This window comes from Lissotriton helveticus, chromosome 9, assembly GCF_964261635.1.
Source record: "Lissotriton helveticus chromosome 9, aLisHel1.1, whole genome shotgun sequence".
Taxonomy (NCBI): Eukaryota; Metazoa; Chordata; class Amphibia; order Caudata; family Salamandridae; genus Lissotriton; species Lissotriton helveticus.
In genome coordinates, this window is record NC_136070.1 from 1,190,000,197 (window position 1) to 1,190,020,053 (window position 19,857).

Here is a 19,857-nt window from a genome sequence, read left to right on the forward strand (position 1 = left end):
GCACCCACAATGCCATGCCCTCTGTTCCAAAGACACCCCACCCAATGTATCTGTGGCATCTCACTGGCTGGTCCAAAGATGCTTCACTTAATGTACCTGTAGCACCCAGTTGTCTGTACCAAAATATACCTGCTGAATGTACCAGGGGCACCTCACTGGCTGTTGCAAAATACTTCACTCAATGTATCTCTGTACGAAAGACACCTCACTGAATCTAGCTGTGACTCCTCACTGGCTTTATGAAATACATCTCACTTGATGCACCCACCATGCCATGCCCTCTGTAACAAAGACAGGTCACAAAATGTAGCTGCGGCACCTCACTGGCTGGTCCAAGACACCTTCCTCGGTGCTCACGGGGCACTCAGCACTGTGCACCAAAGACAGTTAACCGAAAGTACCTGTTGCGCCTCACCGGCTGTTCCAAAGACACTTCGCTTGATGTACCATATATTACCCTGATCTCTGTACCAAAGGGACCTTACTGAATCTAGCTGTGGCTTCTCACTGACTGTTTAAAAGACACCACACTTGGTGTACCTGGCACCCTGCACTCAGTACCAAAGACCCATTGCCAAATGTACCTGCAACACCTCACTAGCTGTATGAAAGACACTTCACTCTGTGCACTCAGGGCACCCTGCTGTATCCACGAAAGCCACCTTACGGAATGTGCGAGAGACACCTCATTGGCTGTTCCAAATACACCTCACTCGGTGCACCCTTGGCACCATGCACCCTCTGCCAAAGACACCTTGAAGAATGTACTAGTGGCACCTGACAGACTGCTAAAAAGACACATCACTCGGTGTACCCATGCCACCCTGCCCATCCCTGCCAAAGATACCTCACCGAATGTGGCACAACCCTAGCTGTTGCAAAGACACCTCATTCGGTGCACCTTTGGCACCCTGCCCTCTGTATCCAAGATACCTCGATAAATGGCACCTCTACGGCTGTATGAAAGACACTTCAATCAGTGCACTCATGGCACACTGCCCTCTGTGCAGCAAGAAAAGAAGGAGGGGACTAGGAGCTAGTTGTGGTCCAGTACCTGTGCTCCCTGTAGTAATCTCAAACCAAACAGAGGGTAACTGTTCTGTTGGACTTTGGCCCTTAGGGCAGGTTCACCCCGAGACTTTTTGCTTGAAATGGTGACCTGGAGATGGTGATTTTTGGATTCTGCGCACTTTCACTGTGTCCCAGTGGAAAGTGCGTGCGCACTCTGAGTGCATGTGCTGAGCTAGGCCTGCCCGCCCATAGGAATGCATGGGGAATGTATGTGTCCCTGGTAGTTCCTGATGCGTGGGGTGTACAGGCTTGAGTCTGGTATGTGTGAACTCGTGAGAGTGAATGCTGCGAGATGGTGTATGCAGCATGTATGTGTCTAGTAGCGAAGCGCCATTTCTAGACATGGCTGTACGTGTGCTGTGAGGGTGCTGGCGTGTGATTGGCTGGAGCTGGCTGGCATGCCAGGCTCCAGGAAGTCTGGATGGGTCTGCCCGGTGGTGAGTGGGAGATTAGCATGAGTGATGTGTGGGAGGAGTGTACCTGTGTCCTGGATGGGCTGGGTTTTCCCCACACAATGCTGGCTCCGCCCCCCTGTGGTGTGTCTAATGACCCAAGCCCTGCCAGTGAATAGAGAGGGTGGTTGAGGTAAACAGAGTACTCAAGAACCAGCTGCGACTGGTTCCGCCCCCACTCTGCACCCTTGAACAAAGGAATGCACTGTATAAAAATGGGGCTGTGTCCCCACTGAAGTTGTTCTTTTCCAGGATCCTGAGGGGGCTGTTGCTGCTACTGGGCCAGAGGACCGCCACTTGGGGTGTCTCCCTGCCTGGAGACCCAGTGTGCTGGCTCTGGGCCCAGCCTTGCCCCCCCTGCCTTGCTGAAGGACGTTTTGTGGACCCTTATCTATAGCTAGCGCTGGTGAGCGCTTTCTGAGGTTCCTGGCGCCTGGGACCGCTTTGTTTTCCTTCTAGCGCCTAACAGCGCTTTATTCTGCCTATAGCGCTTGGGAGCGCTTTGCCTACCCTAGCGAGTGCCACCTCGCTGATTTGTAGTTACTTTGTCGCCTGGCAGGTGCCCACCCTGCCAGGGACCTTGTTGCCCGTTTTCGTTCTTCCCTCGAGGGTGCCGACCCCTCGGTAAATTCGTCCCCCGCCTAGAAGTGCTGGAGACGGGCCGCCGCGCTGCCCGCGTCGACCCGGAAGTGTTCCTGCCGGCCGGCCAATGAAGGAGTAGGCCGACCGGAAGTCCCGCCCCGCACCCGCGACCTGGAAGTCAGGCAGGCCGGGGGCAGGACAGAGAGGCAGGCGGAAGCTGCTGCCTGCAGGGCGAGCCCCGAGGTAGAGACAGAGCCTGGACGTGTGCCCCGGACGGAGCACGAAGGAGGAGTTCCCCGCCCGCCAGGAGTCAGAGGCAGAAAGTGCTGCAGCCTGCAGAGACCGGTGAGTGCCCGGGAGGGGAGGGGGGGCGTCGGGGCGCATTTTCGGTGCCCGCCCCTCCCCCCTAGTAAAAGGCTCGTGGGGGCCTTACCTGTTGTTGGAGCCGGCGAGGCTCAGGGCAGCAGTTGTTTTGAGAGCCCGAGAGGCTCGTGTGGGCATTACTTGGTTCACTGAGTCCCCAGGAGGGGGACTCCAACTACGCCCCCATTTTGTGTCCGGAGCCCGGAAAGGGGCTCCAGGCCTGGTGTGCAGAGCCCAGTGGGGCTCAGGGGGGCATTTGTTCTTCGAGGCGCAACGAGGCTCCATCTTTTTGGGTTTGAGCCCTGAGAGGCTCCTGAGTGCCCACATTGTGTTTCAGAGCCCAGAGAGGCTCAGAGGAGGCATTTGGTAGCGTGAAGAGCCCAGCGAGGCTCAAGGGGAAACAAGTGCTTTTTGCAGAGCCTGAGAGGCTCCAACGTTGTCCCCCCCCAGCATTGCTTCCCAGCTGCCCAGCACTTTGTGGGCAGCTGCCACGTTTAGGCCCTGACATTGGGACACAGGGACTGCCACAGGTGGTGGCAAATGTGGATTTTGCGCTATTGTGTTGCTGTTCCTTGCACCTCTGAATGTATTGTTTATGCGTCATGTGCCTTTACACCTCTGAATGAATGTTATGCATTGCATCATGTGTTTTCCTCTTACACCCCTACAGGTATTGTAATACATAGGTGGTTGTTTTCTCCCTAGTACAGGTGGTGCTAGTGAGATCCTGGTTACCAGTGATTACTGGTTGTGTGCTATTTTGTGCTATATTCTATGTTCTAAGTGCTATTTCTGAAAGTGCTACTTCTGATTCCTGACAGTGGCCCAGGTGGCCCTGTCTTGTAAATATCCCCTTGTAAATTCTGCCCGTGCCTCTGGCACATTGTAAAGTGTGTGTTTTATCTAATGTGTTTTGGTGTAATACAAAGGCTATTTTTATATAACCTTGGTGTGGAGTTTCCTTTGTGGTGGGCCTTTGGTTGTTGTTGCTGGGGTGCGTGCGCAAATACTTAGCCTACATCGCCTCCAAGTTTAGCCTTGCTGCTCGCGCCACGTTACCTAGAGGGTGAGTAGGGGTTATCTTGGCGTGTAACTCCCTTGCCCTGACTTGGGTGTGGTGGTCTCTGACTGACTTTGGCGAAAGCCCTGGCCAGCCGGGGATCCCATTTCCAACATTGGCGGCAAGCGGTGGGATAAGGATTTGTGTTTGCGTTGTACCTTAGTAGTAACTGGCCATACCACAAAACTCTGCATTTAGATGACCACATTTTAGGGGATTGTATTGTTTTGGAAGTTTCATTGTTTTCTTCTCCTGAGGAGTGTCATTTGATTGTGTTCAGTACATTTGTCCCCCGCCCTGCTTCCAGAGTTTGGTACCTGTGTCGCTTTTGGTCAGGTTGAGAAGTCAGGGGTGGTAGAAACTGCCTTACCGATCCGAGGGGAGGGTGTGTGTGGATGAATGGTGTGTTTTCCTGGACGCATGAGTATGAGTTCTCTTTGATAAGGAGATTGTTGAAGTTTTGGAATTGTGTCCTCTTACTTCAGATTGTTCAGTCCCCTGTGTTGCACGTGTCTGTGAGCATCTTGCCAAGATGGAGTCTGCTTTTAATGTCTGGGGTCTGTTTTTGCATGAACTGAGAGAGTTTTGCGAAGAGAGAGACATTGCAGTGAATGAGTCAGACACCCAGTCCCAACTTAGGGGTAACCTGATCCAATGGCAGAAGGATGACTGGGAGCGTGAGCACAGTGCGGAGAGGGCCCGGGTCTCACACCATGAGGGTGGTGGGTCAGAGGGGAGCCCTGAAGAGTCTGAGGAGGAAGAAGATGATAGCACAGGGACGCCAGCAGATAGTGAGGACCCCATAGATAGGGAGTCCCTTGCTGGGTCCAGTGTAGGAGGCAGCGCCTCATCCCTTTCCCTGTCCCCAGAGGAGCTGGAAGATAGGAGGAGAGAAAGGGAGCACCAGCTGGCTTTAGAGAGGCTCAGGTTGGAGCATGCCCAGGCTATGGCACAGCTGGGCATTAGAAGGCAACAGCTGGAGGTTAAGAAGCAACAGCTAGAGACCGAGAGGGTCTTAGCGCAGGACAGGATAGAGGAGGCTGAGAGGGCCGCCACCAGAGGCAAAGTAGCTCTGGAGGGTAGACTATCCCCTGCGCGCAGTGTTGAGTTTCTGGATCCCCCAGGGAGGGTTGGGTCCAGTGGTGGCAGCTATTTAAATCTCAGTCTAGAAAGTCCCAGTTCCCAGAGTATGGTTCCTGTTTCCCCAGAGGAGGAGAATAGGTTGAGGTTTAGGAACCTTAGGAAACCGTCTCATCAGTCTTGGGAAGACTTTGAGGATGACTGTTGTAGAGCCCTGTGTGATTGGGTACGGGAGCCCACGAAATGTGATTGGGACCTATTGTTCGATATGTTTCTCAGAGAGCAGTTGCTCAGTTGTTGTTCACCAGGGTTGCGCCAACACCTGTTAGGGTGTGGATTGTCTGAACCATGTGAGCTGGCAGAGGAAGCAGACCGCTGGGAAGGGACCAGAGGTTCTGTAGAGTCATTGGTGAGTGACTCCAAAAGTAGTGGGTCAGGGATCTTCCAGCCCAGCGTGGTGGAAGAGGCTCAGTGTAGCCCAGCGAGGTCCCAGTATAGTGAGAAGGGTGGAGGGGCTGACTGCCTGGCTCAGTGGAGCAGGAGTCAGTGGGTGGCTGAGAGCCCCCAGAGGCCCGAAGCCCTGTCTCAGAACCTGGGTGGTTTCTTGAGGGAACACCAGGTTGGGGACCTAGGCTGTCCTGTTAACCCAGTTGAGGAGGATCTCCTAGTGAGTAGAGGACCTGGAGCGTCTGTAACCAGAGCTCCTGTGGTTCTAGAGTCTGGCAGTACCGCTCCGATAGGGAGGGTACAGGAGTCCAGAGTGAGGAGTGATTGGGGGAGTTCCCCAGTGGAAGGACCAGTGGGTCAGGGACTACCCAGTTGGGCTAGGTTCCCGTGTAGTGACCATGGTAACACCACTTCTGGTCTGGGGGATCGTCACGCACTGTCAGGTGGACAGAGGGCGGGAGATCTGCGCCAGACAGACAGTCACGCAACAGATGTGACATTTGTTAGCCTCAGGGGGATTGCGTGTGAATCCCCAGAAGTCCTGGAGTGCCAGGCAACTGTTCCACCGAAGGTTTTAGACCAGAGGTTGGAAGGCCAGGTTCAGGATCGGCCTGACCTGAAGGGTAGGACGACTGTAACCAGTGTCCTGACCGGTTCTTCGTCCAGAGGAACTTCTCCAGGTGGGAGAGGGCAGACCTCTGGAAGGGGGTGCAGAGGGTGGGAGAGCCCACCTCTGACCCCGGTGCAACCTGAGTGGATAAGTCCTGGGTTGGAATGGCGTTCTAGGGGTACCCCTCGCAGAGGGAGGAGGAACCCTAGGAGAAGAGGTAGGGGGAGGAGAGCCTTCCCCGAGACTCCTGGTCCACCTGAGGTTGTAGGCCCTATGCTGGAGTACCAGTGGCAGTCTAGTCCTGTCTTGCAGACAGGAAGAGTGGAAAATGGCTCCTATGTGCCAGGGGTTACTACCCCCCGCTCTGCGAATTGGCATGGACCAGTGGCACCTGGGTGGCCCAGGGCCTGGTCCTGGCCGCGGACAACTTGGGAGTACCAGTGGGGTAGCCCAGTTGGTCCAGACAGTGTGTTTAGAAGGAATCCCATGGGTTCACCGTGGCATAGAACAGGAGGGTGTCCCTGCAGTTGCGGGCCCGCGTCCGTGTTCTATCGCCCCAAGCAGGGAAGTCCATCACGGTGGTGATTGGCCCCCCCTGCGTTTTGGCTGGAAGGGGGTTATGTTGGACTTTGGCCCTTAGGGCAGGTTCACCCCGAGACTTTTTGCTTGAAATGGTGACCTGGAGATGGTGATTTTTGGATTCTGCGCACTTTCACTGTGTCCCAGTGGAAAGTGCGTGCGCACTCTGAGTGCATGTGCTGAGCTAGGCCTGCCCGCCCATAGGAATGCATGGGGAATGTATGTGTCCCTGGTAGTTCCTGATGCGTGGGGTGTACAGGCTTGAGTCTGGTATGTGTGAACTCGTGAGAGTGAATGCTGCGAGATGGTGTATGCAGCATGTATGTGTCTAGTAGCGAAGCGCCATTTCTAGACATGGCTGTACGTGTGCTGTGAGGGTGCTGGCGTGTGATTGGCTGGAGCTGGCTGGCATGCCAGGCTCCAGGAAGTCTGGATGGGTCTGCCCGGTGGTGAGTGGGAGATTAGCATGAGTGATGTGTGGGAGGAGTGTACCTGTGTCCTGGATGGGCTGGGTTTTCCCCACACAATGCTGGCTCCGCCCCCCTGTGATGTGTCTAATGACCCAAGCCCTGCCAGTGAATAGAGAGGGTGGTTGAGGTAAACAGAGTACTCAAGAACCAGCTGCGACTGGTTCCGCCCCCACTCTGCACCCTTGAACAAAGGAATGCACTGTATAAAAATGGGGCTGTGTCCCCACTGAAGTTGTTCTTTTCCAGGATCCTGAGGGGGCTGTTGCTGCTGCTGGGCCAGAGGACCGCCACTTGGGGTGTCTCCCTGCCTGGAGACCCAGTGTGCTGGCTCTGGGCCCAGCCTTGCCCCCCCTGCCTTGCTGAAGGACGTTTTGTGGACCCTTATCTATAGCTAGCGCTGGTGAGCGCTTTCTGAGGTTCCTAGCGCCTGGGACCGCTTTGTTTTCCTTCTAGCGCCTAACAGCGCTTTATTCTGCCTATAGCGCTTGGGAGCGCTTTGCCTACCCTAGCGAGTGCCACCTCGCTGATTTGTAGTTACTTTGTCGCCTGGCAGGTGCCCACCCTGCCAGGGATCTTGTTGCCCGTTTTCGTTCTTCCCTCAAGGGTGCCGACCCCTCGGTAAATTCGTCCCCCGCCTAGAAGTGCTGGAGACGGGCCGCCGCGCTGCCCGCGACGACCCGGAAGTGTTCCTGCCGGCCGGCCAATGAAGGAGTAGGCCGACCGGAAGTCCCGCCCCGCACCCGCGACCTGGAAGTCAGGCAGGCCGGGGGCAGGACAGAGAGGCAGGCGGAAGCTGCTGCCTGCAGGGCGAGCCCCGAGGTAGAGACAGAGCCTGGACGTGTGCCCCGGACGGAGCACGAAGGAGGAGTTCCCCGCCCGCCAGGAGTCAGAGGCAGAAAGTGCTGCAGCCTGCAGAGACCGGTGAGTGCCCGGGAGGGGAGGGGGGGCGTCGGGGCGCATTTTCGGTGCCCGCCCCTCCCCCCTAGTAAAAGGCTCGTGGGGGCCTTACCTGTTGTTGGAGCCGGCGAGGCTCAGGGCAGCAGTTGTTTTGAGAGCCCGAGAGGCTCGTGTGGGCATTACTTGGTTCACTGAGTCCCCAGGAGGGGGACTCCAACTACGCCCCCATTTTGTGTCCGGAGCCTGGAAAGGGGCTCCAGGCCTGGTGTGCAGAGCCCAGTGGGGCTCAGGGGGGCATTTGTTCTTCGAGGCGCAACGAGGCTCCATCTTTTTGGGTTTGAGCCCTGAGAGGCTCCTGAGTGCCCACATTGTGTTTCAGAGCCCAGAGAGGCTCAGAGGAGGCATTTGGTAGCGTGAAGAGCCCAGCGAGGCTCAAGGGGAAACAAGTGCTTTTTGCAGAGCCTGAGAGGCTCCAACGTTGTCCCCCCCAGCATTGCTTCCCAGCTGCCCAGCACTTTGTGGGCAGCTGCCACGTTTAGGCCCTGACATTGGGACACAGGGACTGCCACAGGTGGTGGCAAATGTGGATTTTGCGCTATTGTGTTGCTGTTCCTTGCACCTCTGAATGTATTGTTTATGCGTCATGTGCCTTTACACCTCTGAATGAATGTTATGCATTGCATCATGTGTTTTCCTCTTACACCCCTACAGGTATTGTAATACATAGGTGGTTGTTTTCTCCCTAGTACAGGTGGTGCTAGTGAGATCCTGGTTACCAGTGATTACTGGTTGTGTGCTATTTTGTGCTATATTCTATGTTCTAAGTGCTATTTCTGAAAGTGCTACTTCTGATTCCTGACAGTGGCCCAGGTGGCCCTGTCTTGTAAATATCCCCTTGTAAATTCTGCCCGTGCCTCTGGCACATTGTAAAGTGTGTGTTTTATCTAATGTGTTTTGGTGTAATACAAAGGCTATTTTTATATAACCTTGGTGTGGAGTTTCCTTTGTGGTGGGCCTTTGGTTGTTGTTGCTGGGGTGCGTGCGCAAATACTTAGCCTACATCGCCTCCAAGTTTAGCCTTGCTGCTCGCGCCACGTTACCTAGAGGGTGAGTAGGGGTTATCTTGGCGTGTAACTCCCTTGCCCTGACTTGGGTGTGGTGGTCTCTGACTGACTTTGGCGAAAGCCCTGGCCAGCCGGGGATCCCATTTCCAACATGTTCCAAATGTGGGCACAATAGTCATCCACATCAAAGGAAAACAGAAAACAGAAAGAAAGAAGTGTGAACAAGAAAAACTCTAGGTCCAACCCACACAGACTAGGGGCAAACACAAGTCTTGTCTCTTCATGCCCTCACACATCCCGAGGGATGTCATGCTTCATCATCAGGAGTTGCTCCTCGTTGGGCCGGCACTGCAATGCCCTCCGGGTCCCCCGAAGGGTCTCTTTAGTGGAGATCTTTTATTGGTAATGCAATATGATGAGTGAGGGTGTGAGATAAAGGTTCTGGAAGATAGGAGAGTGATTGAGTGAATGTTAAAACTAGCTAAGGGATACCAGGAAGAAATACGTTTACTACAGAGGTTCCCTTGCCAGGTTAAAAAAGCAGTAGGTTGTGTGTTACTGATGGAGCATTATGTGCCTCAGTAACTTACTGTCAAAATGTTTTGCGCCATCTAAGTGAGCAATAAGATCCCTGGCGCTTCTTCAGGATCAGCAAAGTGAGTGAAAGGACCGTGAGTGGGTCTAGAACCCTAATAAAAAGGAGGAACGGTCCACCCTTGTGTAAAAACGACAAGGAGGCTACAGGTCTATTGAACGACCGCTGCTGTTGGAACCTAATCTAAGGTAATCAGTTGTTCCGTAAGCCAGAGCGTGTTCGCCCGCACCGGAACAGGGGTTGCCATCAAGTGCATTGCCTTCCAGCACCTTCCCCCTACACGCCTGTCTGGATATTACTGCCCTCTGTACTTAAGACACCTCACAAAATGCACCTGTGGCACCTCTTTGGCTATAGGAAAGACGCTTCACTCTGTGAGCCCATGGTACCTTGAAATCTGCACCTTTCAGGCTGTATGAAAAACCCTTCACTCTCTTCACAAAAAAAAACTCACTGAATGCACCTATGACACCTTGCTGTCTGTCCCAAAGACACTTCATGACATATATCTGTGGCACCCTGCCCTTGGTACGAAAGACACCTCTCCGAACGTAGCTGTGACACCTCACTGACTGCTCCCCTAGCACCCAGTGGGAGTGGTCACTTCACTTTCTCTATCAAATACACCTCATTGGGTGTACTAGCACACGTCTTGTTTTGAGCATCAAATACTTGGTGAGAAATGTTGAGGCTCCTCAAGAGCTCTAAAAATGACACATGAAAGGCTACTAGAGTGGGTCGCTAACTCCGGAACCAGTGACACCTCAGCCAGTACCAAAGAAATGACACTGGGTGAACAACTAGGCACCACACTGGCTGCATCAGTGGTGCCTCAGTGTCTGTAGAAAACTGCCTCATAGAATATACAAGTAGGCTTTGTACTGTTTGTACCAAAGACTGCTCGTACGAGGAAGCACAACCTAGTCTGTACCAGAAAGGCTTATGGGATAGATGAGTAGACACCCCTCTAGTTGTACCAGGCACCTCATTAGGCGTACGAGTGGGCATCTCTCTGGTTGCATCTAAGACACCTCATTGGATTTACCCACGGGCACTTCACTGTAGCTGGGACCCTTAACTGGTTTTACAAATAGGCGTCTCCCTGTCTGTACTAAAACACCTCATTGGATCCACGAGTGGGTACATCTGTGTGTGCACCTAAGGTACCTCATTGGCTACACGAGTGAGCACAGCTCTGTTTGTACCAAAACACCTCATTGGATGCACAAGTGGCATCTCACTGTTTGTAGCAAATACACTTTATTGGTTGAACAAATAGGCGCTTCCCTGTCTGTACTAAAAGACCTCATTGGATACACGAGATGGACCATTTCTGTTTTCATCTAAGAGACCTCAGTAAGGGTATGTTTTGGCACTTCACTGGCTGTACCAGTGGGTCCTTCCTGTCTGGTTCAAAACACCTCACTGCATGTGTGGGTAAACACCTTGCTAGCTGGACCAAAGGCACCGCAATGGGTGTAGTAGTCCACACCTCACTGTGCGTGCCAAAGACACCTTTATGAGTATACCAGTGATATGTCACTCTTTGTTCCAGACAGCATATATAATGTACCTGTGGCACCTTAATGCCTGTACCAACATTGGCACTAGTGGCTATTTCAGCAATTACCTTGCATGGATCACCAGATACACCTTACTCTCCGTACCAAAGACACCCCACAGCATGCTGAGGGTTGAGGATCCACGGACACAGCACCATTGTCAGAAGGTGGTGCATTGTCCCACTGCAGGGACATCCACAGACCCAGTGTGAAAGCAATGAGACAGTGTACTCTTCACCATTCCTCTATGTTAACCAAGGCACTAGCTCTGCTCTTCTGTCAACTAAGTCTGCTTGTGGGTACCTTGCGTTCTGTTCTTGTCTGTTCTCTAAACTGGCCACAGGTGCTCTTGCACGTTTCTTCTGTGCACGGCGCTACCCCACTCCCTTTGACCTTTGGAACGTGCAATCCCCATTAACATAGTTTCATAATGAGTTTTACTGCAATTTAGAATTAGGGATACTTCCGAAATTTTTATACTTATTCAGATCTATACCTCTAGAGCTTCCTCTCCCAATTTTCAAACACTGGAGAGAATGACAGGGAGATTTCGATGGGGATATAAACGCCATCGTAGAGCCTATCAAAAAATGATACTTCCAAAAGCCAGGGGGGATGGGGTATCCCACATTTTTTCTATTATTATCTTACCTCGGTGTTGCAATTTATCATTCCTTTAATAATTGGGGATAAGGCACCGATTCTGGACGCGCACTCCCCGTCTATCTATGAGCTGGTGCTAAGGGTAGAGGCTAGGGGGTATCTGCTAAAAATTGTTGAGCCCAGCTATTACAAAAAAACAAAATTTAAGATCTTAAAAGCAGCATACAGGGCTTGGAAATCTATTAGGCGTATTGCGGATATTCCTAAAATTACGAGCTATACTCCCCTGATGTCCCAACATATTTTTTCATTTGTCGGTAGAGATAACTACATGAAAAGATGGCGTAATCTGGGTATAATTTATCTCGGTGACCTCTGGCAGAATAATCATATGATATCTTTTGCTGTCCTCCAAACTAAATTTAAGCTCACGAATGCTGACTATTTTAAGTATTTTCAATGGCATAGTTTTCTTAATTCATTAACTGATCAGGAACGCGTAGCATTACAGTGGATTCCTCTGATTGATTCTATGTATCATAAAAGAAAGATTGTTTTTTTTATAACTTATTGTTGTCCTTTTTCCCTGATGATTTATTGTTCAGACAGCAGAAATTGGGAGTTGATTGTATTAAGATTGAGGAGTCCATTAATTTAGCCAACTCTATACTCCTCTCGGGCAGAAGTCGGACACAGCATTATATGGCGTTGTTCAACCTTTATTATACCCCAGCTAAAATTTCTAAATGGGGATCATCGGTCGGTACCTCATGCAGTAGATGTGGTTTGCATGCTGCGGATGCAGCGCACATGTTTTTTTCATGTACGTATCTCCTCTCTATATCATCTGGAATTCAAACCTTTCTTTCTATGATACTTGGCATCTCAGTAATTCTAACTCCGGAGCTTGTACTGTTTGGAGTTTCATCGGCAGCTATTGTTGATGATAATAAAAACTTGTTATTTATCTCCATGGGAATTCTGCGCTCATGTGTCACTCAAGACTGGATCAACCCAGACCCGCCATCATTCTTTTCTTGGAGGGCGCGCCTGCTGGCTATGTGTACTCTAGAACGCGCTATTTATAGAACAAAAGGGTGCAAAAAAAGGGCACTAGGTATAAAAATCTGGGCGCCTGTCGAACGATGGATGGAGGGGGAATTGGGCTAGTGGCTTTTTCTGTTACACTTTGTATACTTGTCTGTGGTTGTTCTCTCTCCTCTATGTATAATCAATACGGAACTCTTATGTATGTATTGTACTAATTCTCTCTGCTCTATTTATTTATTTTTCAGTTTTTTGTATTGAATATGTAAACAACCTGACCTGCTTGGAATAAAAAGAAAACAATAAAAAAAATAAAAAAAAATAGAATAAGGGTATTCATACTTTACATATTTGCTTTCATGTAATCACAAACAGATTTCACAAAATCATATAAAATTTAAATGTGTCATTTTGCACTATATTTTAGAACAAACTGCATGCTTGTGTCAATGTTTACCACAAGGATTCATTTCAATGAAAGCACCATGAACAACAAACACTTTCATTCTGTTATTTCTGGGCATTTGTGGTACATATTTACCCCAAATGTGGCTACTAGAGGTACATTTTGTTGGAGTGGGCAGAACTCGAGGAGTTTCACTCAGCAGAATTCCGTGGAGTTACATACAAAATCTGCGAGATTAAGCGCTGCAATTTGGCCCTAGTAACACAAGCAGCACTGAAACATAAGCACACATGGCACCATCCATTGCACAAGAGCGCGCGGCCATTTGAGTTAATTTTGCTGCTGCTCAAATAGAAAATCGAATCGAGCTGCAGCAAATCTACTTGAACAGCAGCCCTCTGACTATAGCCACTTGCGATTGCCACATTTCAAAATGGCGCTAGGGTATGCCAAATCCTGCTCGAACTCACATTTTTGGAGCCTTGCAGGAAAATATTCTGCCACACGGTGATTGCCAGCATATGGCCACTATTCTGTTTTACAAGAGTGATGCGTAGTCGCCAAATTCTGCTAATTCCGCGGGCGTAATAAAACATTCTGCCCACCCCTAAAGGTTTTACTGCCAATAGTGCACTATTACAGAAAGTGGCATTATGGCGTAGTTTCAGGAATTACATAATTTACATTTTGCCCAGACCTAGAATGATTGTATGTTATTCCTTAGGAAATCTCATTATGTTGTGCTTGTGCAATGTTCCCATTGTGTGCTCGTAACGCTTAAGAATTATAAGAATTTAAACACACCACACTTGTTAAATCATAAACACACATTGGACAACTAAAGCAGAACTTGTAGGGGTGTTATATGAAAGTGAAACTTGCTAAGTTTGAAGGAGCAAGTAACCCTTTGTTGTCATGCCACTGGCTGGGAGCATGGACGTCAATTCACCAAAATACCAGGGGTAGCGTAAGTCACATCACACGCCCTTTGACCTCCACTTTCAGTCACACACATACACCTACACACAAATTCACACATATACACTGTCTCACACACAAACACACTCTCAACCGCAAGCACCCACACAACATACATTTAAAATATTTTCTTACCTCAGCTGCTAGGGAGGGCCTATTGCAGCTTATTGTACTCCAATGTTTACTACACTACTATTGAAAAATATATTTGAATAATTCACGATTAGTGCAATATAAAATTGACAGAAAATAGAGAGATTAGAGCCTCAGCTGCTCCTGTGTTCCTGGCACTAAATTTGCCACCTCTGAGGCTAGGGGACGCATAAGCAGTGCTAGGGGTAGCAAAAGGCATGCCAGGGGTCACATCTGTGACCCCTGGTGACCCCTTAATGACATCCATGGATGGGGGTATTAAACTGCACACATTATTCTGCAGGTGAACTTAGTTTCATATTTCTGGGACCTGAAAAGTCGCCCCGCTTTCATCTCCCCGACCCCAGAAGCAGTAACAGAAACCTCTAGTCATTAGCAGAGCATTGCCATATTTGTAACGGTCTTACAGTGCCCACTACCTGCAAAAGTACTCCAAAACATAGCGGGCAGATTTACAATAACTGACGAATCCCTGCATATCAGCAGGGACGCGCCAGTTATTGTGCGCCGCAGCTCCGCCACCCTGGATGCACCGCATTTACAATGCGGCGCACCATGGGGCAAAAACAGCACAGATGCGTCACGCATCTGTGCCGTAAAAGCGGCGCATTGCTGGAGTTGCGTTGCAAGCGCGACTCAGCTCCAGCAATGCTCTGGGGGGCCCTATCTCCACAATGCTGCTTCAATCCTTACGCCTGCTTCAAGCAGGCGCAGGGTTTTGATGCAGCATGGGCCCAAAAGTGACTGAGTGAAATCTTGTAGATTTCACTCAGCCACTTTTGAGAGGCGTTCCTGCGCCGGAACGCCCCCCCGCGATGGAAAGCCTCCTTCTGGTGCAGGGTTTTACAACGTGACGCATCTGGGAGATGCGTCACGTTGTAATTACCTCGCACCATGGCGCATCTTTTGCGCCGCCGCTGCATCACAAAAGTGACGAACCGGCGGCGTAAAAGAGGTGCAGGGGGTTTGTAAATCTGCCCTTGCGTGTGCAACACTAAGGAGGGAAATAGGATTAACTCATATAATAAAGAGAAGCAGCGTGTATTTTCCTCACTTTCTATGTCAGTGCAGACATGTTGCCGTTTCAAATAGGGGGACAGCGTGTTCGCCCATGTACACCATTCTGACGACTAGTCGGGGAGCCCTTAAATAGGAATGAAGAATGAACCATGGCCCCTTCTTAATCACCGGAATTGCAGTCAATCACAGGTGCTGGAAGTAAGGGTGCTGGGTGTTCTGCAACACCACCAGAAATAATCATGCTGGAGTTCAGAAGGTGAATGAGCATTAAAGATGCCTTTAAATATTGTGTTTAACTTGTCACATTTGCAATGCATTCAAAGCAAAGGTCAAATGCCAGGCTATGTCTGCCGACAAACTGCTGATTGTTTGAAAACTGAATAGTGGGCTTTTATTTCTCTGACTGCAAAGTGAAAGGGTTTTATGAAATTGACCCTAGGTGACAGTCCTGCTGGGTGGGAAAATGGCTGGAAAGGCTGTAGGGCGTTGGTTGTTTTCTGATACACAACAACATCAGTAAATTAGCTATACACATATTTCACATTATATCAGCAATTGGGAAAGCAGAAATGAAACACTTTTTTGTAATTCTGAACTGTGATGGAAGCAAAGATTTTTAGTAGGATCCAAACGAATCAAGACACTTTAGGGCATATCTACAAGAATATGGTGTAGCCCTGCATTTACCCCTACGCTGGCACTAAATTCAGCTGCCTAGCGCCAACACAGGCACCCTTGCACCATAGTGCAAGGGGGCCTGCGTTGCAGGAAGATTGTTTATGTGCAGGAAGGAGTACCTTCCTGCACAAAAACAATCTTTAAATGCCGTTTTGTAACTTCTATCTGTGCTGCTCAATGCAGCACACACAGAAGTTGCAAAACATGTTTTTTTTTTTTTAATGATTGTTGATGTGCTGGAATGGACACATTCCTGCATATCAACAATCATTGGTGATTTGCTGTTTCCATGTGTGCTGCACAACGCAGCACACATGGAAACAGCAAAAACAAGGAGAAATTAAACACTTCTCCTCGTTGCACCAGGGCAAGACCAGGATTTCCCTGGTCTTAATTTTAGTGCTGCCCTATATTTACTTCACCCTTGTAAATATGGGGCAGCATCAAAATCAATTTGTGTTGCGGTGAAACACCCACAACAACACCAATTGCCCTCCCCTGTCACACTAAGTATAGCGAGAAAGGGTGCCTTATTTAGAAGCCAGCGTTAAGCCACGGCTTAACGCTTCCTTGTGAATAAGGAGAAGCAACTATCGCCACTACAACCTCCTGAAAAGTACTGTTTTGGTGATGATAGGGACTTGTAAATATGCCTCTTTGTTTAGTGATGTGCAAACGATAAGATTTGCTGAGACCCGATCTCCACACATTATCGTTTTTGCGCTATAATGTTTTTACTTATGCAAATGTAGTGCCTATTTCAACTGTAAAGACAGTGCCCTTAGTCGCCAGGGCTCCAAAATGCACAACCAGTTACATACCACGTACTTACCGCACACCTGCTAAAGGGGCGTTACTTATTTGGTACACTTGTTTATTTTTGCTTGAGGCTTGGATTTTTCACAATTACTGTGACTTTAGAGTGATAACATTAGTGGCAGCACCCCCACTCTGAAAATTGTTCCAGCACCAGTGCAGCCAGTGCTCTCGAGCACTTTGTGAAAATTCCATTTTAAGTTGTGTTTCAGTGGTGCCTAGAAATGGGAGTTCTGCTGCACAAAATTTAAAGCTACATATCTACCTGATGTAACCTTGCAGCGTGAATCATATTCCAAAACAAAGAGAATGCTTGATACCAATTCATAGAAAACGTTAATTCAGGGCCAATACAGCTTCGAGCAGCCACAGTGGAAAGTTCCCCTGGCTGACAGCCATTGAAGAAAAACACAGGCATATTACAGCATAAAATTGCCTTTCTAATTAATGAGGCAAACTTGATTACCAGGGTGGGAATGCACCAGTTGCGAATTTTCCAAATAAGATTCTTAGCAATTCAGCTGGTGAACATGTGATCATGTGCTGCAGAACCAGTTGGGGTGGTTCATCTTCTAAATGTCCTTCGCAGTCTGCTCTCCAGACACAGCTTTTGTGAAGAGTGAGGCTTCTCTCAGCAGGGTAGCCTCTGGGCTTCAGCAGCCTTAACTGAGTCACAAAGAGGTGTGAGCCTTCTGCACCTGCCTGTCAGCAGCCCAAATGAAAGTGTCATCACAGAAGACAAAAGGCTGGCATCTCCCAAGAGGTCTCTTTCACCTTAAACAACAAAGACTGCAGGCCCACTTGTACTCCCACCATCAACCAAAGCAGTGGCGTCACTAGGAGGGTGTGGGGCGGGAGAGGGGGGGCGGACTGCACCGGGTGACACCATCACCTGGGGTGACACCAATCACGCACCAGGTGATTGGTGGCACCCCACGTGATCGTGGTAAGTAGGACAACGCGGCTGCGGCTCACTGATGCCGCGAGCCTGGACTACGCGGCAGCAGTCTAGAGTTGACTGACAGCCTGCAGGCAGGCCCAGGGTAGCGAAGCAGCAAATAGTGCGCATGTTCCGTTTTCTGGGCTATGTCCGAGGGTTGCTTCAGGCTCTAGCCAATCACAACGCTGCCATTGCAGCGTTGTGATTGGCGCAGGGGAGGGAGGGAGGGAGGGAGGGAGGATGCTTGAAGCCTGCTTCAAAAAAACGCGGCAGCCCAGGACCCGTCAGGAGCGTTGAGGCGGTGGGAGCGGGACCAGGCGGTTAGGTAAGTTTCTTTTTAATTATAACAACCCCCCCCCCCGCCCGCCACGACCCCATCTGCCATGCCATTACACTCGGGTGTCGACAATAATGTAGGAATGTTAGGCAGTGTCAAATCATTTTGCTACTCCTCCCTTTCCCTCACACATGTACCCGTACACACCCCTCGGCCTGTCTTTCCCTCCAGTCGTGAGGGGGTGACACCTTTACCCGCACTGGGTGACATCAACCCTAGTGACGCCACTGTACCAAAGGGCAGTGCTTCAGGAAGACGAGACTGCAGAGCCATATTAGCAAAGTCTTCATTGATTTCTGAAAGATCCCTGTCACTTAGTAATGCAAGAAATATTGGCCCTGTCTGGGAATCTGTCCTTTCCGCCATCCTTTGCCATGCAAACCAGAGGCATCAAAATTGGTCACACCTTTTTTTGTAATTAATACTGTGAGCCACACTTTAAGGGCTATCATCAGCAGGAATCCGCCCCAACATTTGTAGAATCTGCTTTTCTCAGTTTTCATTATGTACCCATATATATTCTCACACTGCTATGGTTTTGAAGGTACCGTTTTCTTAGAGTACATCCCAAAGCTCTCTTTATTTGCCTATAGATGAGCCTAGCAATTACTTTACACTTCCAGCTCCTGAGATGATCAGACGACTGTGACCTTGCTGGAGCAGCAGCCCAGCGGTAGTCTAGACTGTTTGTTTGATTCTAGTGCATACCAAAAGTACCTGAAGTAAATGCATGGAAAGGTTTGCTTGAGCGCACAAGACAAATCCCATTAACAGATAATACTAGGCCATGACACATCTCTGGCTTCTAAAGTGGGTACTTGACTCGAAGTACCAGTGATACCTCACTGGCTGTAGCACGGACCATTTATAGTTTGTACCAAAGATACTTCAAAGTTTGTTTGCATTGGAACCTCACTGGTTGTAGCATGATCTGTGACTAGGGGTGAGTGTCTAAAAGTTTCAGCGCTCCGTCCATCATCTCCTTGTGTTTGCTTTGTTCGCCCTAAGTTGGCTGGGTATGCCCAGGTGTGGGTCCCTTGTTCTTTTTTCCACTGGATTCAAGCTAGTCTGGCTGATTAAGGGTGTTACCCAGAAACCGGTTCCAGGATGCTTGTTTTCAGTTCAGGGAAGACCTGGCTTGGCAGTTCAGGCTGGACGGTTCCTATGAGGCACAGGGTCAAGACTGATTTGCATATAGCTGGGTCTGAACTGAGGTGGCGAACTGAGCTAAAGAATGATGATGAATTCAACCCAGATACGTGACTGGGGTGAGTGTCTAAAAAGTTTCAGGGTCCGTCCATCATCTCCTTATGTTGGCTTTGTAGCATGGGAACCTCATTGTCTGTGCCAAACATCTCACAGGCTGCACCAAAAATACCTCATTGGCTGTGCAAGTAATCACAGCAAACTTCACCTTACCTCAAATATATCTAACTCATTGAATATACTAGTGGCACCTTGCAGCCTTTGCCAGACATACCTCTGGTTGTGAGAAAGAACGCCTCATTCAGGGCCAGATGTATGTAGCTCAAATGGGTTCGCAAACGGCGAAATTCACAGAATTTCGGTGTTTGCGAACTCATTTGAGCAAAATGGTATATATGTAGCAAATTTCAGTGCAAAATAAGGAATCGCAAATTTGCGATTCCTTATTTTGCGATTGCATTTAAGGAATCTCCAAATTTGCGATTCCTTAAATGCAATGTATGAAGCAAAAAAAAATTGCTAATGGCCTTAAAGAATCGCAAATTACCACCAACTTCAAGTTGGTGATAATTTGCGAATTTCTTGAAAAATACCCATTTTTGCATTTTTCAAAGAGCCATGTGATGCACGTACATGCCCTTAGGGCATGTATGTGCACCACATGTGCACCCATGCTTATTTCGCGGGTGCAACACGGTGTCCTTTGGACACCCCTGCACCCTTGAAATTATTCTCAATTTGAGATTAGCAAATTGAGAATCGGAAATTGAGAATAATTTCACATTCATTCCTATGGGCCTCCTGGCCATAGAAATGAATGGGAAATTATTCCTTAATTGCG